This window comes from Armigeres subalbatus, chromosome 2, assembly GCF_024139115.2.
Source record: "Armigeres subalbatus isolate Guangzhou_Male chromosome 2, GZ_Asu_2, whole genome shotgun sequence".
In the NCBI taxonomy this organism is placed as follows: domain Eukaryota; kingdom Metazoa; phylum Arthropoda; class Insecta; order Diptera; family Culicidae; genus Armigeres; species Armigeres subalbatus.
This window is the reverse complement of record NC_085140.1, coordinates 374,740,112-374,751,193: the sequence shown is the minus strand read 5'-3', so window position 1 is coordinate 374,751,193 and position 11,082 is coordinate 374,740,112.

Genomic DNA, 11,082 nt, shown 5'->3' with positions numbered 1-11,082 from the left:
GAGCGCAAGCATACTGCAAGGAGGTTATCTTTATTCGGTAAGTAAGAACTATTGTGTTGTCGGAAAATAATTTACCGGCGATTAGAATGTTGTCGATTTCATTTTTCGTTTCTTGGTTAAGTGATTTCAATATTGTTAATATTTTTGCAGGGGAAAGGATGCATCATCATTAGGACAGTATTTAGTCTGTTGGTGTAGATATAAACAGAAATAAACGGGGAAGGGTCATTTGGCCGAAACCCATTCGGCCGAAAGCCATTTGGTCGAATGCCACTATGCCGAAACCGACCAAAATAATTCCGGCCAAAACTATTTTGGCCGAACAGGTCATTTGGCCGAAAAGGTCATATGGGCGAACAGGTCATATGGCCGAATAGGTCATTTAACCGAATTGATCATTTGGCCGAATATGTTATTTGCCAAAAAGGAGTTAGAAACGATGAGTGAAAAGAGAGGCATTTCTCTTCTTACTTCACCCATCCCACGTGGAAGTGGATGTTTCACTTCTCATTTCGTCTACTCACTTTTTACAGCGAGAAGTGAGAAATAAGAAATGATAAGTGAGAAGTGAGACGTCTCACCTCTCACTTATCATTTTTTACTTCTCACTTCTCACTGTAAAAAGTGAGAAGTGCGAAGTGAGAAGTGAGACTTCTCACTATTCACTTCGCTTTTCTCACTTTTCATAGTGAGAAATGATTATTGAGAAGTGAGAAAAGATTATTGAGATGGGAGACGTCTCGTTTTTCACTTCGTACTACAGTAATATTCCTATTACTCACTCCAAAATCCAACAAGAGGTGATAAATTTTCAATTTTTTTAATTCATTTCACAAATGGTCATTTCACAAACGCACCAAGCGTCAACGAAAAATTACCGATGTTTCTGCTCAAACTTTCGTTTAGCAGATTTAATTGATCGTAAATCGTATCGGATATCCCTCAACCCCATAACTCCTACTGCAAATGTACGTTTAAATTAATATGAAACTATTTCCGTAGTCCTTTTACGAACAAAATATCACAAGTCAGTCGAAAAGCCGCTTGGTGCGGTTTGGCTGAACCCCGACCAAATATGTGTCAGTTTATGCCTCGGAAAGGTAAAATGCGTGAACGGTACGCGTTATTTCTTGTCGAAAAGGCTTAAAAAATCCATAACAGGTACTTAGAAGTGAATAAACCACAGGTGGTAAAAGTTATTTCATGAAAATAATTGTTGTTTGCGGTATTATTTACAAAAAACAAACGACTAAAATTTGGATTTTGTTGGCAATGTTTCCAACTATTGAGAATGCACTCTCTGATTCAACCGAAATTCGACGAATTGTTCCAAGACCGTCAAAAATCAGTGTCAAATGCTTGCCGTTAATCCCTTCAGATTCATAGTAGGGGAATTCCTTACGGATTGCATGCAAGAATAATGAAATCAACGTATTTGCCACCAGCAACGCAAGTATTTTGCTCTGCTACAGTCCCTTCACAGGTTGTCCTTTAACCGATAAACCAGAAAAATTATCCATAGAGGCATATTCTTCGTTCCGATCGTCAGATATGGTCGTTGTCACAGTTTCAACGATCGCATCCGCTTGATTAATCAAAGTAGCTCTGGATGCCTCGAAGAAAATGCCAAAATCGTTTTTGATTAATTGCTTCAGGGCAGAATTATTCAAAAAAGCAAAACAGATCGGCGTATTTGGATCGTCTCTCTTGGATTCATTCCTTAAAAGCATCAAATAAGTGGTGGAAATTTCTGTGGCTTGATTTGATAATTGTTCCAACATATATTGCAGCGCCACGTCGGCTTCATATAGAGTGCAGAACTCACAGCAGCTTGAACAGGTTCGAGGGGTTAAATTATTTCTCCAACCGCCAATCATCACTGAAGGTAAATTTATATTAAAGCATCAACTCATGGATCCGTTTGAGCATAGATAACTAGCAACCCTATAACCAGAGACCGGCGGAGTGAAAAACTGTCGAAATGGCAACGTAAGAAAATGCATGAAATCGTGAAAATGATACTGGCAGCACTTGAACTTTTTGCTTGCTTCTTATGGATGCAAAAAGAAAACAAGTCGAAATGGAACCGCTTTTGACGGTTCGATTGGAAACAAGATGGCGTCTTCGCCGATCTCTTATTCTAGTATTTCTATAGTTAACGTGTTATACCAGCGTGCTTTGGCATCTGCCACTAATTCAAATTCTCTTCCGAATTTAAAACGGACATATTTTTGCAGACAATCGTTTTCACGTGTGATCGCCGGAAAACTATTGGCTCGTACATTTTTCATAATTTCATACATTGCGGAAAATGGTCGACGATGTCAAACATGTTCATTGAAGAAAAAAAGTCATTCACAGTTAGACAGATGGCAAAGGAACGAATGAAGCAACAGGCAATTAATACGACCTGTGCAGTAGTTCATCAAATTCACTCACCTAATTGATTTAGATATGATATGCGATTTCATGCAGCTGAGCTAATACATGTAGGGGAAAATTATTCGAGATTTTCTATACTGGCAGCAAAATTTGAAATACCGAAAATACCGGTTTTTCCGTCTCTAATACCGGTATTTTCGGTACCCAAAATTGGCCGGTAATACCGGTATTACCGGTTTCGGTACTACCGGTTAGACCACCCTAGTTTCGACCTAGTGGCATTCGGCCCAATTGGTTTTCGGCCAAACGGCCCTTCCCCTTACAGATTACCGTTGGCAACTGCGGGGTGGATTTCCTCGGCTACTTATTGGACCGAGTAGCACATTTGACAGGGACCCTCCTTAGCCGTGCGGTAAGATACGCGGCTACAAAGCAAGACCATGCTGAGGGTGGCTGGCAGGCTTGTAAAATGTCATCTGCATGTCATTTGACTAATTTGTTCATAACTTTCTCTAGAAGCCAAATTTAGTCCATAATTTTAGATGTACTCATAACGCTTGAGTAGGGCTATATTTTTGTCCAAGGGTACATTGCTTTAAATATAACATCTGAGGCTGGAGAGTGAAAACTCTCCAAAATGTCACGTGTCATTTGACATAATGTCATTTGAATGACATTTTGCCTCCCACGCCCCAGATTACATATTTACAGCAATGTCTTGTTAGACAAAGTTGTAGGCACATTTAAGCGCTATAAGTTCGTCATACATCATGAATTGATAGCTACCTTCTGGAAAAAGTTCCTGGAAAATTATACAAACGAATGCAAATGACATTTTACAACACTGGTGGCTGGGTTCGATTCCCGGTGCCGGTCTAGGCAATTTATGAAAAATGGTAACTTAGCTTAGAAACCTTGCAGTTAATAACTGTGAAAGTGCTTAATGAACACTAAACTGCGAGGCGGCTCTGTCCCAGAAGAAGAAGAAGAAGAAGAAGCACACTTGTCATTTACTTGTATTCGACTTGAAAAATAATTAAATTCGGTGTATTCAAATAGTTTTCTTCGAGAAGCAGTAACACTTTATGTAAATCCTGCTGGCTAACGAAAGACTTCTTGCGATTCAATATAAAAGATAAAAGCATAAGAAAATCTTGAACAAATAACATAAATAACACTAGAAATTCCCCAAATTTCAACACCATGTTCGAAGTACAATCCAGTGGCTGTGCGAAACACAGCAATGCGAACGCTTTCGCTAATAAAATTAATATTTAATTCACAACACGAAGAAGGTGGCACACAATGTCCAATAAATTCCACCCAAACCGTAGATCCTTTCGTCGGCGTATTATCCAGCCAAGTCGGTTCGTTGGTTGGTCGTCCGGTCAGTTATGTCAGATCTCATCCTTCTTCTGAGCGGCCTGCGATATGCGGTAGTGGTGGCCCTTGGGCCCTCCAAGACAGACTCGGAATTGAGATTTAATCGTTCGATTTGCGTGTCAAATTTATTGGAAGCCGACTGGTGACCACTGACTGACCAGGGCAACAATAATGCAGCAGGCACAGTTCTTCTGCGTCTTCGAGACAATCCGTCGCGCACCGTGTAGGTATTGGATTGAAATGCCTCGATGATTTTCGGCAGTCAAAATTTACAACCACTTCTTAGGCATTCATAAGGATTTAGTCGCTCCAGCGTACATCGCTACTGCGTTCGGCTTATCCGTATTTGTCGGTGAGTTGTGAAATCTTTTTTGCTTCCATTGAAAATATTAAACTCATGAATTGTTGTGCCGGCGTTATTCCTCCACAATGAAGTGGAGAAAATGGAGCAAATTGATTAGATGCCCCAAAAGTACTATATCTCTGTATGCATACACGATAAGAAGTTCTTTCGAGCCTCAATGTTTTTGACGTTCAAAAGTAATGGTTCCAATGTGTTTCCTTTTATAAATGCCAAACCTTGGTCATTTTATCCCCCCTTCCTCTTAGTGTATAATTCCGGATTGCATCGATTAATTCATGTCGTAGAAATTACGGCTATAAATAAGTGAATAAACTGGTTATTGTTATTGGCATGGTGCTGCGTTCGGTGCATCTTTTTGTCAGCGCTGCCTTCCAGTGCAGAATTCGCGCGAGAAATTTCGGCCTCCAGAAACTAAAGTAGGTATTCAGAAACAACAACTGCATCCAAAACGGTCAGGAAGCTGGTTGAAGCGCGTTATGACTCTATACTACGGTCGTGCCAACCACGAGGGTGCAACTCACGCAGTGTCTTCCCGCTCGGAAAAGTGTATATGGACGGGCAGTATTCAAAAATTAATTCTACAAAACCGATAATTTGATTATGCTAACTGAACCATAACGGAAAGTAAATGATGGGCCGTTAAATTTTACTGCGCACGTTACCGTATACACCGGAGGATTCGCATTCAAGCGCTATGTTGCGTTGCCTGCATTGGATCCCGAGTAGGGTGTTCCAAGTAATATCGCGATGTTAAATTCTTTCCTCACTTTTGGTTAATATATACTCCATTTGTCAAAATGAACATAAAGCAAAATTATCATATTTATCATATAATTGAAACAGCTGCCACTAAAAATCTTCATATTGTCTATCCGGAATAAACTTAGAACGCTTTTTATACCGAAGTTGGATTTTTCTCCAGATACGAGCAATTAACCCAACTTCGGAAATAGTGCGCTGGATTCCCCTAAAGATGCGCTAAACAACGCATCAATTAGTTTGACAGATAAAACTTCGGAAGAAAGTTCGGTTCGGAAGTCCTGACTTCCGAATTCTAAGTTGGTGCTACGCCGACAATATTCAGAGTTTATGCTTCCATAAGTTGTGGATTGAACCTTAATTTAGGTACTTATTCCCTATGACAAAAAATCAGAAGACATGACCGCGAGGTAGACATGGGACAACGTAATGACGACGCGTCGGTGCGATTGATTTGTCTGCCGTAACTAAGCAGAAATCTCTTCTCGGATCAAATTTCATTTGTGTACAAAGTTGGATTTGAAAAGAAACGATTTATTTTCAATAATGCGTCTTTCAGCAGCAAAGCCAAATGATATTCTTGAGAGAAATTTTCCCATGACTGCGACTAATGTCATCTATGCGAATTAATATTTGCAGCGTCTGCCTCTAACGCGCACTCGTGATTCTGCTACTGATTCGTGATTCTGTTAGTGATTCTGGGAACTTTCTGTCGTCGCTAAGCGATTTATTTGCACTTTGAACTAAACTCGTCTCGGCTCAACCTTCACTTGTATAGAATGGTGGTCCTGCGACTTTTGAATCACTAACAGCAATCACTCAACAGTTTGGATTTGCAAGAAAATTGTGGCTTGAGAGCTACTGCCACTGATGATTGCCAATCGATGGTTAGGTTGCACATAAAATTTGTACCCATACCGATTAACAAAAAGGCTTGACTAATGGACCTACTTTATTGATTGCAAGAAAGCTGCTTTCCCCGCGCGTGCGAGCCATTCGGTTTGAGATGTCGTGGAAAGTGGAGAGCATAGGAAATGACGTCGTCAGCATCAACAGCGCTCAAGTTAAATTTTCTCTCAATATTCGGACAACTTCCGCATCCACTCAATAGAACGACTCATGCTTGTGATTCTTGGGCCCTCCTTAGCCGTGCGGTAAGACGCACGGCTACAAAGCAAGACCATGCTGAGGGTGGCTGGGTTCGATTCCCGGTGCCGGTCTAGGCAATTTTCGGATTGGAAATTGTCTCGACTTCCCTGGGCATAAAAGTATCATCATGTTAGCCTCATGATATACGAATGCCTGGTAACCTGACTTAGAATCCTCGCAGTTAATAACTGTGGAAGTGCGTATTGATTATTGAATAATGCGAGGCGGCAATATCCCAGTGGGGATGTAATGCCAACGAAGAAGAAGAAGATGCTTGTGATTCTGCTGCTGCACTTTGTTGAAAATTTGTTTCGGCTTAAACTTTTTTACTACTCCTGTCATAAGACGAGTTTAAACAATCCCATTGAATTCCACCACTTTAATTGTATCCTGACAGATACGTATTTCGACCTCAACAGTAAGGCCGTCTTCAGTGTCTCGTACTTGACTCGCCTTACTGTTGAGAAGACGGCCTTACTGTTGAGGTCGAAATACGTATCTGTCAGGATACAATTAAAGTGGTGGAATTCAATGGGATTGTTTAAACTCGTCTTATGACAGGTGAAAACATTCCACTAAAAAGCTCAAAATAATTTTCTTATCAAAATTTTTTACTACTTTTTTGCTGATTTTGTATTTCTAAAAATAAAAAAATCGGTTGTGATTTTTTTTCCAAAATGCAATATCCGATCGGGCCAATTTTCAATAGCAAACAATGGGACCGCAATCCCCGTCGAATGCAACTTGTTGCGAGTAAATCGGATAATGCTAAGTTCCGAAAGGTGTGTCTACAAAATTTATACACATATACACATACACACACACATACATACATACATCACCTCAGTTCGTCGAGCTGAGTCGATCGGTATATATCACTATGGGTCTCCTGGCCTTTTTTTTTTTAATCATATATTTTATTTGGTAGGCACTCTGTGTTCTTAACCGCTACCGTGATCTACTATGGTATTCTGCCGTACAGAATCTACACAGAATCTATTTTCAGATATCCATTATTCGTAATTGTTGTCGTTGCCAGTTCATCTTCTCGTGGAGGAAAGCCTCCGAGAAGAACAAGTTGTCAGTCGTCATCAGGCAGCCGTGACGATAAGGCGCGTTCCCCAATACGCTACCGCATGGGCTGCGCATCCGGCGACTGACGAGGGTTTGGTGGAGGGGCTGGGAATCGAACCCATGACCATTCGCTTATAAGGCGAACGTGTAACCAACTACGCTACGGGACCCCCCACTCTCCTGGCCTTCTATAAAAAGTTCTTTTTTGGAGCAATCATATTACCTTTCGGTACAACTTTGTTGTACGAGAAAGGCAAAAATTGATAACCTAGCTACAATATTTACACAAAATTTACTATTCTAGTCGGGGAACAGGTCCCGGATGGCCTGCTGGGCGGACGCCATGCAACGATCCCTAAACCGTGTTTTACACTCACCCAAGGGGTCGTTAAGTGGTTTGATCCCTGCCAGACGGTGGACCTCAGAAGTTCGTGTTCTGGGAGGGGTGTTGAGGATCATCCTTAGGAATTTGTTCTGTACTCTTTGGAGTTTGAGGTGATGGGTTTTAGCGCAGCTCTCCCAGACCGGCATGCCGTATTCGATCACGGGGAGGATGAATTGCTTGTAGACGGCAAGCTTATTTTTCAGGTACAATGACGACCGGAGGTTGATCAAAGGGTACAGCAGTTTTAACAAAACATTACACTTTGTCACCGCCTTGTCAAACTGTTAGCTTAGCATAACTTGATTAACTGTACCCATCATAGTTGCTAGTCGTGATTCCCCGAGAAACAACAAATAATGCACAGCTCATCAATTGAATAGTTCTCTCGGGACTAGAGAGCTATTCTCACCGTACATGTTTCGAAGTTTCTTTAATTCAAGACCAATAACGATGCCGGCTACGTCCTCACAATCCAGTGGCGTAGCCACGGGGGTGGTTTTGCGTATAAAACCCCCCCCCAGAGACAACATTTTTGGATGAAATTTTTTTTTTGGAAAAGAAATGTTCAGAAAACCTGGCATGTCGGAGGTGAACAGGTTGAACAGCAGGAGCCCGAGGATTTTACCTTGCGGGACGCCTGCGATAATGCCGTGCGCATTGGAACTCGCTCCGCTGATTGAGACCCGGAATGTCCTAGTCGACAGATAGTTGCGGATGATTTTCACCAGGTAGCTGGGAAGATTGTAGCGATGTAGTTTGTACACCAGACCATCATGCCATACATTATCAAATGGCTTCTCGACAAAAGTAAGGCCCTGGTGGATGTTTTAGAGGCATTATTGGTCCGTTTGTGGACGTTGGTTACTCGGGTCTGGTTACTGCTCCTCGCGCAATATGTTATGATGTTCGGCAGACTCGAGTAGACGGTGCTAAATTGCTTTTTCAAACAGCTTGGATAACCCTAAAAAAAGACTGATGGGACGATAGCTTTTTGAATGGAAGAATTTTTCCCAGGGATCCTGATGGGAATGACTTTCGCGGACTTCCAGGACAATGGGAAGTAACTGAGTCACATACACTGATTGAAGATCAGCGAAAGGTGCTCAAAGAATGGAGCACTCATGTGTTTGAGCTCGAAATTTGGGATGTTTTTCAATGATTTGCTATAGGCCGTCAATTCACCAGCCGAGATCTCCAACTCTTCCGAGAAGTCGTTTGGACTCAGATAGATGTTGTTCGCAAGCTCACTGCTTCATGTGGACTGATGATGTTCTGTCCAAGGTTGTGTGAACTGACGAAATGGCGACCTATTTCAGCTGCCTTCTCCGCAGGGGTTACCAAGCGATCCTTAGAATCATTGTTGTCTAGTGGGATCAAACACCGCTTAGCACAGCCTGGAAGAGCGTGAATCTTATCCAATCTAATCTCATAGATGCGTAGCCAATACTTGAAAGCATCCTGGAAAATGACGGTTTCTAAATTCCGTCATTTTTTTTTTTTCATACGGCCAGGCCAACTACGCAGTATATATTGAGTGACTCCAGGAATACCTAAAGTCACTTAATAATCCCCAGTATCCAGATCAATACAAAAATTCTATAAATGTACTCCCCTTTTGTTTAATTTTCTGGAGGGTGTTTTCCTCTCCCATAATATCCTTTTTAAGGAGGCATAATTCTTCTCCTGTAATATCTCTTTTTATTTCTTTCTATAGGAGGCATGACTCTTCTCCTGTAATATCTCTTTTAATTTCTTTCTATAGGAGGCATGACTCTTCTCCTGTAATATAGTATTATTTCTTCAATTAATAAATCTTTCTATAGGATTATATCCTCCTTCATTATTTTCCCTTATTAAAATTTGGCAAACTAATGTGCCAATATGAACATTTTCATACGTTGTATATAAAACCCACTTTTAGAAAAATGTACCATGTTGTTGTTTTCAAAAATGGCACATGTAAAATACTGCAACTCTACCATATTATATAACTTTGGAACATTTACAAAAACAAATTACAATGTGATGGCTCCCTTCTCGGTCAAAGGCCAAGCTGAGTCATCGCATCACCCCATTCCAAATCAGCTCGTGGTGGAATATAAGGGTCCATTTCCCTTCCTGATGGAATGTGAGAGTCCATTTCTCTTTCCCAATATACAAGACAGCTAAGGTAATGGTTTTGATTAGAAAACCTATCTAGCCGTAATCCTCATCAAATCATTTCATTTTTGCCAATTTGTTTTTCGTAATCAATTTTTGTAATTTTACTTTTCCCTTCTTGACGGGCCGCGCGGCGGCACTGGCTTTTCGAATTAGAATTGAAACACCACTCCGGTTCCGTGGTACAACTTAGACTCTTTATTAACTTACATTTAACTTACAGCTAACCTACCTTATGTTGACAATTTTCTTTCTCTCTTTACTTAATGACTCTCTCATGCATAACGATTCATTTAGAACCTTGCCAAGTGCTGTATTTTGCTTAAAAAGCAAAAGTAAGCAGACTTAAAAAACAAAACCTTGTTGCTGGGCGCAAAACTCTTTTCTAGTGCGGGTCGGTGCCAAGGTAAACTGACTCCGCATAAAATATTGTGACGAATCCCCCTGAAGGAATTTAAGTAGTTGGGGTCGTCACAAGGAAGAGCGCCATTTCAGCGTAGAAAAGCGTAAATTTCTGCATGTCTTTACACGCTGTTTATTTTTCATAATTTTTTTCTGTGTGGGTTGTCCAGGAAGTGCGGGGTTAGGGACCACCTCCAACTGCAAATGAGGGAGGCAGGACTACATCCCCGACCTACTAAACCGTTGCCATTGCCGCCAAACCCATAGTCTTTTCGGTACAACCTGGCCTTACCACGCCCTATGTCCTCGGAAGGTGGGAAGGGTCGACTTCGCGCCTGCCTCCCTCTGCACGACTGGTATCAAGAATGATGATACCGCGTGCACCCCAAATTGACCTCTCTGCAACAGGGTCTATTCGCCAACACACAGAGTGACTTACCGACGCGGTGCCTACGCCTGCCCCAACCTTGACGAGGACCCCTTTCCGTCCTCGGGCTCGGAACCCGCCCGGTTGACCGACGCCGCGAAAGCGACGATACCATGTTGTACTACGCGCGGCCACTTGTTCGATAAAAGGATCGAGTTCGACCACAGAGCATGACCACCGGTATGACCCATGAAGCCGACTCCGATCCCTTGGACCTCCTCTTATTTGCGCCTGAACTAGCCATCCTTGAGTCCACGCGCCACCTTCTGTGTAGCTCCGAGACGATTTGGGCGACAGCCGATAAAACGGCGTTCCAGCCAACTTCATCTTTACACATCCTCCGAGCTAGGTTGTCCGGGATAGTGTCCAGACCACATGTGGCAAGCATGTGGTCACGCATTGCGCGAAAACGTGAGCACACGAACAACACGTGTTCCGCCGATTCCTCTAAACCTGCGCACACCATGGGCGAGGCCGAGCAAGCCAGCTGCGTTACCTGCACTGTGATTTTGCAGCACGCTTAAACGCCGGGCACATCGAACCCCCCATGGGGTGCTTGCTGTTTACAGCTTTGCTGGAACAAATAATTGGGAGAGT